The sequence below is a fragment of the Eumetopias jubatus genome, unplaced genomic scaffold (assembly GCF_037043125.1).
Source record: "Eumetopias jubatus isolate StellerSeaLion01/CBP00866 unplaced genomic scaffold, mEumJub1_p1.0 scaffold_9, whole genome shotgun sequence".
NCBI classification, from domain to species: Eukaryota; Metazoa; Chordata; class Mammalia; order Carnivora; family Otariidae; genus Eumetopias; species Eumetopias jubatus.
The window spans coordinates 27,624,622-27,638,707 of record NW_028274815.1 but is presented as its reverse complement, the minus strand read 5'-3'; the positions used below and the strand labels follow the sequence as shown (position 1 = coordinate 27,638,707).

The following is a 14,086-nucleotide window of genomic DNA, read 5'->3' as shown; positions in this document are numbered from 1 at the left end:
GTTATTGGCATATTTATATTCTGCTTATGCAGGTTAGAACCTCCAAATTTTCCTTAACTTCCTTCTCCCCTTCACCCCCATATCTAATTGATCTCCAGAATTACCAATTTACTTCTTAAGGATTCTGAAAATTCTTCCCTTTTCTCCATCACTATTGACTTGGTTCAAACCCATCTCTGGAATCTTCTATTCGTTTGGTATTTTTTCCTATTAAACTTATTCCCCTCACTGCTTCCAGAGTTTTCTTTCCAGATTACAAATATATTATATCACTTCTTTACTTGACAAGCTATAAAGCAGTTATGAATTATTAATTATTTTAGATGTATTAATGACATCATGGGTTTTTCAAAAGAGAACTTATCTTTTAGAAATACATACCAAAATATTTACAAGTGGAATGATTAAAAGTCTGAGACTTGTGTCAAAACTAATATGGGAACAAGAGATCATTTGTGGGGATAGAAACGAAACAAGATCGTCCACTAAAAATTGTTAGAGTCAGGTAATGAATACATGGGGGCTCATTATATCATTCTGTCTACTTTTGTATATGTTGGAAATTTTCTATAATAAAAAGATTTTTTAAAAACTTTCAATGGTCCTCAAAAACATCTAAATGCTTCAGAAGGGCACACACTACCCTTAGCCATCAGAACCGCCTTATCTTTGAGCCTTTTCTCCAGTTCCTCCTTTCACATGTACCCTCTGATTAAGCTCTACCAAACTACCTATTCTTCATGGAAAGAAGACTTTCAAAATATGGTTTTTTTCTCCTTGAACAATGATTATTTATACTTTATACCCAGTTCAAATGTCACCAGTCCTAGGGAACCTTCTTTGACTCACCCAGATATACAGTCCTCTCCTTTTCTCCAAAAACTTTCTTCTATAAAATTCTACACAAGCCTCTTTTATCGACCAAATATTTGTGTGTCATGATTGTCATAACAATTTTTTAAAATATTTGTATGCTTAACTAGATGGTAATATCCTGTAGGGTAAAGTCTGTGCCATTATTCATGTTAGTGTAATAAGCAACACAACACATATGTTTAAAAATACTTGCCGAATGAATTGTATGAAAATATATTTTGGGCCTTTTTTTCCTCTTACTTTTGTTACATAAATGTAAATTCTGGCTTCCAACATAAGAAGTCTCATAAACTAGACCATGCTTACTGAAGTTTTGATAACTTTTGGTTGAGTAAAATTTCCAAATCTAAGGATTAAAACTCAAAACAGTTTTTCAAACATATTAGCATCTCTAATACGAGAGAATATTCCACATAGTTGCAGTTTTATGCATACACATTTCTCAGTCATCCTTATAGCCAAAAAGATAAAACCTCAATTCTTACACAATAAAACCACCATGACTGGCTTAAGTCAACCAAAGTTCCTGCAGCTTCCAAGAGAGGGTGAAGGAACTATTTCTTCTAAAACCCAGAGAATCAAAATAGCATATGTTCTACTGGTCCTGCTTCAAGGTCTGCTTCACCCTTTTATCTATTTGTAATCATGGCCCCAAGAAACAATTTATTAAGTGAGTATGATTGCCTCTTTTGATGCCAATATTATGTTACTTCTTATAAAAACCAAATAAAATTTAAAGCAAACTGTCATTGCTGGTTAATCAGCCAGATCCTTCAGTCATGATCTTTTTTATACCTGTCATCATCTGAGATAGTGTCACGATTTTCCAGCATAGCTGGAAAGAGAACACTGCCCAAGATGCAGAGCGCCAGAGTTGAGAGAACCCCTCAACAATAGGAACAGGATGAGTGCATTCTGGGTAGAGGCTAAGAGGAGACTATAGGATGCACTCATGAATCCATAGAGTCTTAGAAGTTTCTTTGTCCCCTAGCAGCATCCCTCTAATGGAAATGGCTATGTATTGAGCATGACGTAATGTCAGTTGCAGGCAAAACCAGCAGAATCCAGACTCTACAGAATGGCTGCCCTTTCCATAGTGAGCAGTAGTTTTTAACATAAATATAGTGAGAGACAAGTGAAGTTGAATAGAAAAGGTACATACCTTTTTTTTTTTAAAAGATTTTATTTATTTATTCATAAGAGACAGAGAAAGAGAAAGGCAGAGGGAGAAGCGGGCTCCCCATGCGAGACTCAGATCCCAGGACCCCGGGATCATGACCTGAGCCGAAGGCAGACGCTTAACCATCTGAGCCACCCAGGCGCCCAAAAAGGTACATACTTCGTTCACAGGCAGACTAGGACCAGAATCCTGGCTTCACTACTCGCTGGCTTGTGACCTTAGGGAAGATACTCAACCTCTCTGAAATTTAGTTTTCTCTTCTATAAGAGTGTCAATGATAATGTCTACCTCTGGGAGTTGTGAAAAGAAACATCCATTTCTTTCCTCTCCCAGCAGCAGATTCTGTTTAAATGCCAACTACAGAAGGAAAAGAGAGAGAGATTCATCTTAGAACCTGAGTGAGTGGGGAGAGAAAGAGACAACAGAGAAATCCAGAGCACCGCCATTCAGACTGAGCACTGTCCTTGCCATAAACAAATAATCTGCAAAACATCCTGTCAACTCATATGATTTTGAATGGCAGGCATTCCATGCATACATGAAATACTTTCTACTTTTAAAAAGCAGAACCGAAAGTAAAGCAGAATCCCAAGTTTAGTCAAATTGAAGCCAGGGTATGATTTTTCCAGAGCCAAGTATGGAAATTATACTCAGTTCTTCTATTTTAAAAAGGTTTTAAATTCTTGTGTAGTTTTTGAGCTTCAGAATTCTATATTAACTTGAGATTTGAGAACATTCCTCCTTGATAGTCATAGGCAAGTTGACAGAGTGTGGCTGGAGAAGGCCATTTTTCTTCCCAGCTCCTTGATTCTAGGTCCAGAGAGTTCTGTCAAACCAGTGTGTCAATTCCTAAAAAGGAACCCCTAGGTGGTACCTTCTTAAAGTGAACTTATAAAAGAGTATCCAAGGAAAACTGGTTCAGCTCATTTTGAACTGTTAAATGAAAAGAAAACTACTTTTTCAAAACAGAACAGATGACTAACTAACCAGCCTTTTTCCCCCCTTTCTTTCTTTCTTTTTTTTTTTTTTTTAATCTGGAGTCTGATTCCTTGGCAGATTGATGGTCCCTTTGCCTGAATTCTTCTCCAACCCCTTAACTTCCTTTTGGCCAGTTCATCAGTCGCTAAGGTCTCAACCACAGTACAAAGACCTCGTCTGTGATTTTTGAAACAATGAACAGCAGCAAGGTAGTGACTAAAATGAAGTTCTGGAATTAGTGACGAACTTTTTTCCATGTCATTTTCCCCATCACTAGATCTCTGTCAAGGATTGTACCTGGAACGCATTCACTTATAACACAACACAAAAACACAACACAATGACATAATGATCTAGGCAAGTGTCTTGGAATATTTTGTGGGGTGGGGATGGGTCCTCTTAAAGTAGCACTAAGTTAAGTGTAAAGATAGGAAAGCAGTTGGAATAGATGAGCCTTCAAAAAATTAAATGATCAGATGGAAACTTACAAGATATTGGGGTATCTGCAGGTACATAAATCATTCATATATTGAGCTGAATTCTCCACTTACAATAGGGATATCAAGGTTTATATTATTTCCTATTCTACAGAATGGAATCCAGGACATTAAGCCTTTTTTTTTTTTTAAGATTTTTATTTATTTTAGAGAGAGAGACAGCAGAGGGAGAGGGAGAGAGAATCTCAAGCGGACTCTGCACTGAGCACGGAGCCCCACGTGGAGCTTGATCCCATGACCCTGAGATCATGACCTGAGCTGAAACCAAGAGTCAGACACTTAACCAACTGAGCCACCCAGACATCCCCAGGACACTAAGCCTTGTTCATTTTCTTTCTTTCCTTCTTTTTAAAAAATTTTCTTTCCCCTTTTGTCCTCTTGAGAGATACAATAAGTTCTGATTATTACAGTAGTTACTAAGAAAAATACTCTTTGAGTCAATTCATGAATAAATGTTTTTCAGGATTTTTTAAATTCAAAGAAGGCTACCTTTCACACTCATACTCAAAAAGGACTTTAGAAAGAAACACTGTAATAGCTATTATTGTCAAAGAGAGGTTCCCTTGTTTCCCCCCCACCTCTAAGTCACAGCCATCAAAATGTACAGCTACACTGTAAAACCATCAGGCATCGGACGCTGTCATTTTTATGACCTTGCCAACACACAGATAATGCTGTTATACAATGAACTGGGTGACCATAACAGAAAACTGACTAGTAGTGAAGATTCTTGATTATTCTAGCAACCTAGGAATCTTGCAGGTAACTTTGCGGAGGGAAATGGTCACAGTGGACACCGTTCCTAGTAGTCAAAGTATACTATTTCCCATGGGAGGCAGGGTACTGAAACCAGGCGGAACTTCCAAGATAGCTGACGGTTTTGTGGGATAATGGGAGTGCATGCTGAACAAGAGACTGCATTTTTTATATCTAAAACAAAAAACCCAGATCCCTTATAAAAGTTGACTATTACATCATGCCATAGTTAGCAGGACTCCAACTTAGCCACATTGGGTGTGCCGGGGAGGAAAATGACCACTAAGATCATTTAGAAATACTGCACAAGTACCCTCACTGACATGCACGACATGGTACATCCTGAATCAGTCTCCCATTTACCTTTTGCGCAACAGAAATAATACAAATTACAGCACTTTTGATCACAGACGACAATTCTATCGATACTATTATTCAGAGTCAGAGGATGGAGGACTTCACTGAGCTCTGCCAGGTACTGGTTCCATGTCACTCACTTTCCCTCATTCTCAGTTTCCTCACTGTAAACAGTGGTGGAGATGTCCTCCGTCTTTCACAGGATTGTGGCAAAGTGCAAGAAAGTGCCTTACCCCGGAAAATTCCTCTATAAATGCAGGAATTTGTCTTACTGATACTACAAATGGGCTCAAGATCAAACACAGCAAACCTACACAGATACCACTGTGATCATATGCAACCACAAAAACAAACCAAAATACTTTCAAATCCATCAAACAAAGGAAATGGGACTTGCAAGTAGCAGAACAACTCTAGGGATTGTAAATGAGCGATCAATACAAAGGGGAAGTGGGACCCAAGGGAGTGAACTCTTTGGGAACAGGTTTTTCGGAACACACAATCTGGAAAAAACAAAGAAACAAAGCCAACCGACAACGGCATCACAAATTTTGTTTCCTCATCCTAAAAGCTCCTAAGAAAATAACCAAACACTTTATTTTGCTTTAAACCAGCTCTGGAGTATAACGTACGGACTCTGCGGTGATTTTGAATCTGTCTCCTGTGTCTCTGTAATAACCCACTGGACAGCACCGACTGCCATGGAAATAAGCCATTCCCAGCAAGAACTGGAGGTAATTTCCAGTGGTTCTGGTTTAGCAGACTGTTTTTGCTGACTTCTCTGGCGTTGGGCTTAGCTTTAGAAGCATCAGTAGGTGACAAGTAGATTAAAAATTCCCCTTTCTTGCTATAAGTAGCTTGATCTTCAGAATGTGTGATCTTACCATTAACAGCCTTGAAAACACACTGATAACTTTCTCAAAGACATCCATGACTGGTCTCCACTCTTAATTTTCCTTCTGATTAAGCACAGGACCCTTCTGCTATATATGTATCACTCAGTGCTCTTTCTCATTGTCAGCCCTAATTTTGACATTTAACCACATGGAAGAACAAATAAAATTTTTAGAAGGGTTCAAGAACTACCTTTCTTTCTTTCTTTTCTTTCTTTCGTTCTTCCTTTCGTTCTTTCTAAGATTTTTTTTTCAAAGATTTTATTTATTTATTTGAGAGAGAGAGAATGAGAGATAGAGAGCACGAGAGGGTAGAGGGTCAGAGGGAGAAGCAGACTCCCTGCCGAGCAGGGAGCCCGATGTGGGACTCGATCCCGGGACTCCAGGATCATGACCTGAGCCGAAGGCAGTCGCTTAACCAACTGAGCCACCCAGGCGCCCCTCTTTCTAAGATTTTATTCACTTACTTGACAGAGAGAGAAAGCACAAGCAGGGGGAACGGCAGGCAGAGGGGGAAGCAGACACCCCGCTGAGCAGGGAGCCCGATGTGGGGCTCCATCCCAGGACCCTGGGACCGTGACCTGAGCTGAAGGCAGACGCTTAACCGACTAAGCCACCCAGGCGCCCCAAGAGCTACGTTTCTTTAAGGGCTTGGTCTCTGGCTGTTGACCCAGAGAAGCTTCAGGCTCATGGCCCACAGTAAGACAGGCAGTATTTAGATCTGCGACAGGTGCAGGGAGAAGTGTGTACCTGGGCAAAGGCTGGAGCAGACAGCATCCCAGTCAGCGGAGAAAAGCACACCTCTCCTCCCTCACCTCATTCCCTCCCCTCCCCCCACCTATGACCTCCCCTCAGGCTCAGAACAGCTGGAGCAAACAGATGGAAGAACTACATTATTTCTATTCATGAATAACAACCACCTACTCAGACAACCAACCTTCCAGGTTGAACAACAATGAACAGGTCTGGTAATAGTGTTATCACCACGAAGCCAGCTATTTGGGGGTGGGGCAGGGATGGAGTGGCTGTCCTCCAAAGGAAAGGAGTGACAGGAAAAGCTGAGGAAAAGGCCAGAAAGGGCAGGGACAGTGGAGTGCTCCAGGCTAACGATAAAGTTCAAACTTGCTGTTCCTCCCAATGGGAGAGCCATCCCTGAACTGCTTTCAATGAGAAAAACACGCTGCAGGTCAGTGATCCTGTACAGCTTGGGCCTGGACTGTCACAAGGGGAAACCTCACCCTTCCTGCCCGGGAGCGTTCGCAAGAGCCTTCACACACGGTGTGTGTCTGTGTGGCACTGAAATATTCTCATTTGCATTCCGTTAAGCATTTCATTAAGTTTTGCTTTTAAGTTTAAACTTGTGGGATTAGTGTACGTGTTCCACTTTTCTTTCTTTTTTAATTCCACTTTTCTTTTTTTAATGTGTGCAGTTTCTGGAGTCAGATCCAGGAGCCACTTCTGTCTGTGCCATGTACCGCCCAGCAGCTAAGGGGGAGGGGGGGGCCCTGAGCTTCAGTTTCTCCATCTATAGAACTGGTATAATGATATATACATAGACGTATTGTGAAGATTATATGAAAATGAATACACTTGCTTAGCACATCATTTGGCAGAGTACGTGCATAGTAAATATAAGTTATAATTATTAGGGTTAATGTTATAATCATAATATAATAATAGTAGCGCAAGGCTTGGGCCCTCTTTTCTGGCTCGGCAACAAACTAGCACTTTGACCCAGATAAATGTTACAATTTTCTCAACTTTGAAATGAATGTGCTAGATGGCACATTCTAGAATTCCTGTCCAGATCTAAGTCTTTGACTCTATAGACATACTATCAACATGTAAAATAATTATTCATTATGCTGTTAATATTCAAGATATCATCAGGTTTTTCCAAAATAATCTGTGGGCCCTGAAAAAATCAGCACCTGAGTAATTCAAAGGATAACTTGACTGCCAATGAGACCCCTTCCCCCATTTTATTGTGGGTGTCTCTCTTATTCTGGAGACATAATTTCACCTGATAGTTCTTTTCCACTATGCCTGCAGTAAAAGTGAAACTAAACCATGAGCAAACTCCTTAAAAAGTGGCCCAGTGGGCAGCCCTGCTGGCAAACAGGGAAGTCACTGAGCCACGTGGCCACGGGCTAAATCAAAGCCCTCACACAAATGGCATAAAAAGGAATGGAAGAGTTAGAAATATTTTTCTCTCATTGAACATTCCAAGTCTTCTACATTTTAAGGAAAAGAAGAGGAGAAACTTCCCAGTGCCAGACTAGCCACTTTTCCAGATGGGCGTCTGAAAGTGCATCCACCCCAGACCTTTGACTGATGGGGTACTCGAGACCAACTGCACCGAGGGGAACTGCAGCAGGCCCAGTGCGCTCCAGGTCATTTTCAGTCCATCCTCCACCTTCCAGGAGTGGAGGGGGTGCAGGGAGAGCAGAGCTCCCTCCAGGCAGGGAGCAGAAACTGCAAGACAACTGGACAATCCGAGCGTATCTGACCATCCATCAGTCACCCCGGGAAACAAACACACTTTGGAATACTCTGTGCTTGTCTCAAGCAAAATAACTGTTTGGTAAGAATTCAAATCAAAACAACCTGCCCACCCCCCTTCCTAATGTCCAGGCAATCCAGAAAAAGGAACTTGTTTGGTTATCTCCCCCAGGGCTCTGATTCAGAGGCCTGTCACTTCCAGAGGTTTACCTCATTGATTCCGGGTTCTGTCCTCTCCCTTTCCCCTTTTCCTTGCTTAAACATTCTGGCTGGTGACTACCACAGAAGGACAAAAGTCCCTGAACAACAGCCCCATTCCAGCATGGGGCCTGCTGTCCTGCTCTCCTGAGAGCAAGCTCCAGTAAGCTGAATTAACCTGAGGGAGAACAGGTCTTTTACCTGGCTGGAAGCCAGCTATCAAGCCCCCAGAACTGATAACCAGCCACAGGCAACACTTTTATAATTCAGGTCATCAACAAGGAAGAAAGACACTGAGCATCATCAAAACACTAACTTTCCCTTTCTAAAGTAAGGAAGACCAGGGGTGACTAAAAAATTTAGCTTTAAAGTAACAAGGTTGAATTAGCTTGTTCAAGAAAAGAGCTATAAAACATATCTCCACTGAGTTGGAAAGCATGCCTGAAATCTAAAAAATGCTTCCTCATCTAAATCTAAATATTATTTTGTTAGTTTCCTATATTGCAGATTGTTATACTTCGTTAAATGAGATCGTTTCCAAAGCTGACTGGTCAAGTCAGACATACACATTTCTCAAAACACTATTTTTTTTCAAATTTCAATGGTAAAATCGATTAAAATCAAACCCAGTCATCAGGTCACTTTAATAAGCTCTCTACTTCATAACCTGAATCTTGGCTTTGAATCTAAACACCACAGACCATAAAAATCCCAGACACCAGGAAATCAACTCGCTACTTCCTAGGTAGGAATCAAGCAATATGCCTCATTCACCCTTAAAGTTAGAATACGACGTTGCTGCAAATGACAGATTCTTAAAAAAAAAAAAAATTAGTAATACAAATGACTATTAACAACAGATAACATAAAATACCTCCTTGAATGCCAAATGGAAATCAAAATCAAAATTAAAAATTGCCAGTGCCTTGCAAAACACACACACACACACACACACACACTCTCTCTCTCTCTCTCTCTCTCTCAAAAGTTCTCCAGTTACTTACTGGGGCGGTTCTGCTGTCCTGCTCACATCAGCGTCCTGCCTGTCCGGCTGCCAAGTGCCGGAGCATGCTTCGAGCAGCTGTTTCCTTCAAGCTGGGCTCTGTGTCTTACCCAGTCACATGCGCCTCCTGATAAATACGGCTGCCTGCTGCCGTGCCAGGAGGTCAGAACCTGAAGATCATTATTCTCCTAATTCGCAAGCTGGCTCAGCCGTTTCATTTGCACGCAGAGCAGTACACTCCACAATTTTTCTTTTAGTGGCAAACCCCAAACAGCTGATAAGTCACCCTGAAGGGCAGGTCACGGCAAGTGGAAAGTTGATACGTGTGGGGGAGGGGGAAGGGGCGTGGGGGGGAGGGGCTAGCCGCCCCTATGTTCCCTCAACTCCCTCCGGTTTTCACTGGGGCTCTTGACCAGCAAGAAGGAAGCACAGCCCTGCGCTGCAGGTGCAAACCGTGCTGCGTGCCGGAGCCCCCGGAGGACATCAGAGCGCTGCTCCGTCTCAGTTTCGTCTTAGCATCCAGGCTCCGGGCTGTGGGAAGAGCTGTAAGACTGGGCTGCCCGTTCTGAGGAAGGCAGACTAACCAGCTCGGAATGTTTAGGTTTAATTTCAAAGGCCAGGGCTGCTGTGCCAAGCGGTGCTGAGGGGCTAATGGGTGAGGGGTTAAGGAAGAATATCAGATGCGGCTTCGTCTAGAGAGCCAATGGAAATGAGTTTCAGGTAACTTAAGACCCAGCGTCCGCACACTGTAGTTATCTGTTGGATCGTGTCAACATTTTGGGGGCACAGCAGAGCCGTTGAGATTATCAGCTAGGGAATCAGAGTGGAAACAGAAATGATCACAAGATTTACAAGCCACTTTACAGATGTGCTGCCTGCCCCCTTTGGTGCTAGGAAGTGGAACCAACCTGCTGTTTCCTGTGCTGCTCACAAAGGTGGCAGACCATCTGGGTGCCTTGTTGAATTCATACTTCTCACCTTAGCTGATTTTCCCCCCTCTCCAAGGAAAGCCTGTGGTCGCTTTGACTTTGGATAGCACCCGACTTCTTGGTAGAGTAAGAGTAACGCTAAAAGCAGAGCCCAAGCAGGGTAGAATGCAGATAGGACAGGCAGGCAGCTCATCTGGCAAACTGAATATCCAAAAAAGATTTTAAGAGGTTAAAATGCCCCAGGGGATTTCTGCACCATAATGAACCTGTTAAACTGTCAACCTTGATTTTTAATAAGTGAGATTTTACTCAACAGAGAAGCTTGTGTGGGCAACCTTTCATATCTGGGTTTTGTCTCATAATTATTTACAGAATTAATCAAACCAGAAGTTTCCCTCCATACAAAGGATAGAGTTTTTCCAGAATAACCAAAACAAACAAACAAAAAAAACCCCCTCATTCTTGCCATTCTTTCAGGGGACTAATTTGTTACCAACATGTGAGTGACCGAAGTGTAAATAGAAAAATTTTTTGCAAGCTTCAAAACATATCCCTTTTGTTCAGAGTTAGTAATACAAAGGAACTACAGATATTAAAATACAATGTGCTAAAATATGTCAACTTCATAACCCTTTTTCCTCATATGACAATCATTAATCAAACAGAAAAGGAGGCCTACTGAAGATTCGAAATGTTATTTTGATTTATTTATACTTTGCACTTAGAGTAATGGAAACTTGTGATCTTATGGCATCCATCAATCACTTTATTTGCAACTGGTGGTGTTAATTATTCTGATGATCCATTGCATACCATATAGTTAATGAGGCAGAGGCTTCTGGAAACCCTTCAATGACCAATTAAAAAAACAGCCTCAGGAAAGGTAAGCATAGAAATTCTCTCATTCTGTTGGGAAAGAGGAAGGGATGGATCCAAACCATAAGTGAACTGTCAACACAGACCAAGATCCTGGACACTTCTGACAGTGTCCAGGGCTGTCACTGAGGTTCCACAAAGGCACTCTTCTAGCCTCGGAAAGAAATGGGGAAATCCCCCCTTTCTGCCCCAGACACCTATAGGTACCAATTTTCGCCTTCAACTCCGAAAGAAATACCCTCCTCCGCCGAAGGCCATCCACCCCCGGGGCTTTCTGTCTCACCTTGGGACTCCCCCCTCTTCAGGATTCTTTGCCAACAATCACGCCTTCTCTCCCTGTCTACTCATCCTCCTCATTATCTAAATATGCTGACATGATTTTTATGTCCTAAAAACAAGCCTTTTTGATCCTTTGCTCCATTAATTACTGCCCTAACCTACTCATTCCCTTCACAGGTGAGCTTCTGGAGAAACACTTCTTGCGTCCATCATCTTCACATCCCATTCACATTGAGGCCTGCTTCCATTCTGGCTCTTCCCCCAACTTCACTGAACCTACTTTCCCCAAGTCACCAAAGACCAATGCTATTGGACACGTTTTTGCTTTTATCTTACTTGACCTCTAGGCTGCACTTGACCTAACTAACCATGCACTCCTTATTGTGTTCTCTTTTGGCTTCTGTAAAAATTCATTCCTACCTCCTTCAGCCTCCTGTGTGGACTCTTCTAATACCTGCTGCTCTCACATGTAAAAATCCTCTCTGTTCTTCCTGTTTTCTAACAGCTCTCATATATCTTAATTTATTACTGAATGACTACAGTAGTTTCCTGATTAGATGTCTTGCCTCCAAAAGTCTGTCTCTGACCTCTTTATTTTATTTTATTTTATATTTTATTTTATTTTATTTATTTATTTATTTTATTTTATTTTTTATTTTATTTTATTTTATTTTATTTTTACACTTTTGTACTGAAGGCCTCTCAAAAACCATGGTAGAATCTTAGGCATCTTTGTATTCCCAGAACCTAGGACAGGGCTTAAATCCTTCTTTTGTACATTCTGTTACTGTTGCATTTCTTACTCTGTGTTATAATTAGGTCTTAATGTGTCTATGTCCCATCCAAACTTTGACGACCTTAAAGAAAGTCTGTGACTTATTCATTTTATATCCTGCAGTGCCTAATACAATGTCTGACCTGTAGGAGACACGCAGCGGAAACAATGCTGAATGAGTAAATGAATGATTAAAGAGAAAGATCTTCTGTTTATTCTTCACAGAAAAGATACAAGAAAAGTTTACAGAAACTGATTTTATATTAGGCCACCAAAAAAATCTTAAGTAATGTCCCCCTCAAAGAAATTATTTTCACCACATTCTATGACCATATTGTAATATAACTATAAAATAATTGCAAAATGTAAGTCAAAAAAGAGCCAAGCTCTTGGAAAATTTTTATGACTCTTCTTTAAGAAAATCATTGATTGGAAAGAAATCAAAAAGGCAATCACAGAATGCTTAGAAAGGTTCAGTAATGAGAATACCACATATCCAATACCATAGGTAGAGCCAAAAGAGTTAATTAGAAGCAAACTGACCTAAGAAGTTGAAAAACAACAGATCGATAATCATGGAAAAATGTCAGTTATTAAGAAATTGTTTCCAAAAAAGTTTTTAGTCCAAATTACTTACACAATCAAGTTCTCCCTGAGTTTCAAGCCACAGATAATTCCCAGGCTGTATAAAATGTTCAAATGGACAAAAGTAACAGAAACCTAACATAATATCCCAGACATAAAAACAAACAAACAAACAAACTGATAAAGCATAATAATGGAAACCACAAACTAACCTCACAAATAAACACAGTTTACCCAAGAGACATAAAAAACTCTGAATATTAAGGAATGCATTAGTATGATGACATGATGGAAAAAAGCCTTTGAATTAGCATAAGAGGTACTCTTGAAAAGTCTTCTGATAAAATTCAATATCAATTTTTTAAATTAATAAAATGGAGTTAGGAGAATTTTTCTTGTCATGATAAAGCTTATCCCAAACCAAACACAAGTGTCATACCTAATGGTGCAGTAGTAGAGATATTAACATTAAAATGAGAAACAGAGAAAGGGTGCCCATCGTCAGTACCATCACACAGTGCTGTTCTGGACATTCGAGCCCTCGCAACCAGACAAGAAAATGAAAACCAAACAAACAAAAAGTAAAGAAGAATTATGAGAAAGCAAGAGACCAAATTATCCAACTTGCATATGTTATAATCATTTACTTAGTAGAATTAACTTTTAAAAGATGTTTTAAATAATTAGAAATGTCAGTGAACAATCACAAAATAAAATTAATTGGGTTTCCCACATAACAGCCTAAAACTGTTAGAAAAATCATGGAAAAAAAATCGCATTCAGAATGGCAACAGTAATAGCAAAATTTCTAGGAAAGACAAGAAAAGTGAAGAAAATATAAAGAAATTTATAAAACTCTACTGAGAAAATAGGAAATATTTCAATAAATGGAGCATTCTATGATTTTCCAGGACTGGAAGACTCAACATTGTCAGGATGTCCATTCTCCTCTGTTTAATTTATAAATATAATTAAATTTTGATTAAAGTGCCAGAGATTTTAAAAAACCGGTCCAAAAAAAAAAAAATTCTGAAGTTGATGTGAAAAAAAGAAACTGAGAATGGTAAAGAAAATTTTAGAAAACAACAAAGTGGGTGGGGGGTATGAGGTATTAAATAGGATGAAAACATTAAGAATTAAAAGTTTGATTCTGGTGCCAAAAGAGGCAGACCAATGGAGCAGAACAGAAAGCCAGAAATATAAAAACAAGTACTATATTAAAATGTTTATTTGTTAAATATGATATTTAAACTCAGTGGGAAAGGAATGGATTATTTAATGACTGGTTGAATAGTTAAGTATGAGGAAAAATAAAATAAAATATCACCAATTATTAAAATAAAAGAAAAATCAGGGGCACCTGGGTGGCTCAGTCATTAAGCGTCTGCCTTTGGCTCAAGTC

The 14,086-nt window shown here is 40.1% G+C and overlaps 1 protein-coding gene across 4 annotated transcripts in view; it reads right to left on the bottom strand.

The window, feature by feature from the left end:
- RASGRP3 (RAS guanyl releasing protein 3) overlaps window positions 1-9,532 on the bottom strand; it is a 72,442-nt gene extending 62,910 nt beyond the window's left edge. For all 4 annotated transcript variants that reach the window (XM_028117206.2, XM_028117202.2, XM_028117201.2 and 1 more), the window contains exon 1: window positions 9,242-9,532. The gene's annotated coding sequence lies outside the window, so the exon portion shown is untranslated. The remainder of the gene's footprint in view (window positions 1-9,241) is intronic.
- Between the last annotated feature and the right edge of the window lie 4,554 nt (window positions 9,533-14,086).